We start from the raw sequence: 2,021 nt of genomic DNA, 5'->3' as shown, positions 1-2,021 counted from the left end.
ATTTTTTTGTTTTTATTCTTGTTAAAAGAGTAAAATAAGAAGAAACTTGAGAAGATAAAATAAGAAAAAAAGATAAATAAAAAAAAAAGATGATGATGATGATCATGAAAAAGAAGAAGAAGATGCAGCAGAAGATGAGGGATGATGAGAAGGGAGAGAAGAGTTTTAAATTATGCAGAATTTATCGGCATACATACACCGAAAATTTTTAAAGAATACACCCAAATATCTTCGTGTTACACCTAAATTTGCTGCAAATACAGAAAAATATTTCTTCTAATGCTGCATTTTTTTGTTCTTCTTTTTTTCCTTATTTCTTTCTTTCTTTTAGTTGAATGAATGTAAATTCATCCTCTTCCAAGTAATTTTGTACCATTATGTACTTCTTCTTCTTCTTTATTTGATTTTTATTATTTTTATTCTTGTTAAAAGAATAAAACAAAAAGAAACTTGAGAAGATAAAACAAGAAAAAAAAGACGAATAAAAAAGAAGAAGATGATGATGATAAAGAAGAAGAAGAAGAAGTAGAAGAAGATAAGGAGGAGAGAGAAGAAGAGTTTTGAATTATGCAGAATTTATCAGCACACAGACACCGAAAATTCTTAAAAAAACACCCAAATATATTTGTGTTACACCCGAATTTGTTACAAATATAGAAAAATATTTTTTCTAATGCTGTATTTTTTTATTCTTTTTTCTTTGTTTCTTTCTTTCTTTTAGTTGAACGAATGTAAGTTCATCATCTTCCAAGTAATTTTGTACCATTATGTGTTTTTTTTCTTCTTTGTTTGATTTTTTTATTTTTATTCTTGTTAAAAGAGTAAAACAAGAAGAAACTTGAGAAGATAAAACAAGAAAAAAAAGATGAATAAGAAAAAAAGATGATGATGATGATGATGATGATGATGATGATGATGATGATGAAAACGAAGAATAAGAAGCAGCAGAAGATGAGGAGGAGGGAGAAGAAGAGTTTTGAATTATATATGCAGAATTTATCAGCACACATACACTCAAAATTCTTAAAGAATACACCCAAATATCTTCGTGTTAAACCCAAATTTACTGTAAATATAGAAAAATATTTTCTTTAATGCAGAACTTTTACATTATATTCAATTCAAACCATTAACAATAAAATATTATTCACCTACAGAATTATAAATTATTAACGAAAAATTAACTTGAATCGAACCACACGTTAGCTACTTGTTTGAATTTAAAACAATAATCAATTTTATTTTGGTTCAATTGACAACCTGAATTTAAATTATTTATTATTTTCAACAACGAGATAAAAAGAAGAAGGAGAAAAAAGAAAGAAGAGAAGAAATTCCAATAAAAAATTAGATTAAGGCAGCGTTAGTGTACTAACTAGATTATTAAGTTATGGTGAAAATTGTTAGAAATCACATTCAAACAAGTAGGGGTGTTCGCGGTACGGTTTGGATTGGATGCTTTAAAAAAAAAATCCGATCCGATCCGATCCAATTTTAAGCGGTTTGGATTGAATTGGATTTGTGGTTTTATAAATTAAAAAAATTAAATTCATATAACAAGTCTCAACATCAAATTTTAAATAATCAACAATGACATAATAAGTCTCAACAATATATTAAAAAGTCAACGATAACATAACAATAGAAATAAAATTATAGGTTAGTTAAAATAAATAAATAAATAATATTTTGAACATAAAATATTTATTAAATAATAATAATACATAAATAATATAAAAATGTATAACAAATTGAACATATTATAAGTATAATTGTAAATATAATAATAAAATAATAATATTATAGTACATTGTGCGGTTTGGATTGGATTGAATCGGTTATGAAAAGTAGATCCAAAATCCGATCCGATCTAGCGGTTTGCAAAAAATAGAATCCAATCAAATCCGAATTAATGCGGTTTTAATCGATTTTCGATTTGAATTGGATTAGATGAACGGTTTAATTTGGATCGATTTGAATTTGAACACCCCTACAAACAAGCATTGTATTCACGAAATCAA

Source organism: Arachis ipaensis, chromosome B08, assembly GCF_000816755.2.
Source record: "Arachis ipaensis cultivar K30076 chromosome B08, Araip1.1, whole genome shotgun sequence".
NCBI classification, from domain to species: Eukaryota; Viridiplantae; Streptophyta; class Magnoliopsida; order Fabales; family Fabaceae; genus Arachis; species Arachis ipaensis.
The sequence above is the reverse complement of the archived record's forward strand: the minus strand, read 5'-3'. Positions refer to the sequence as shown.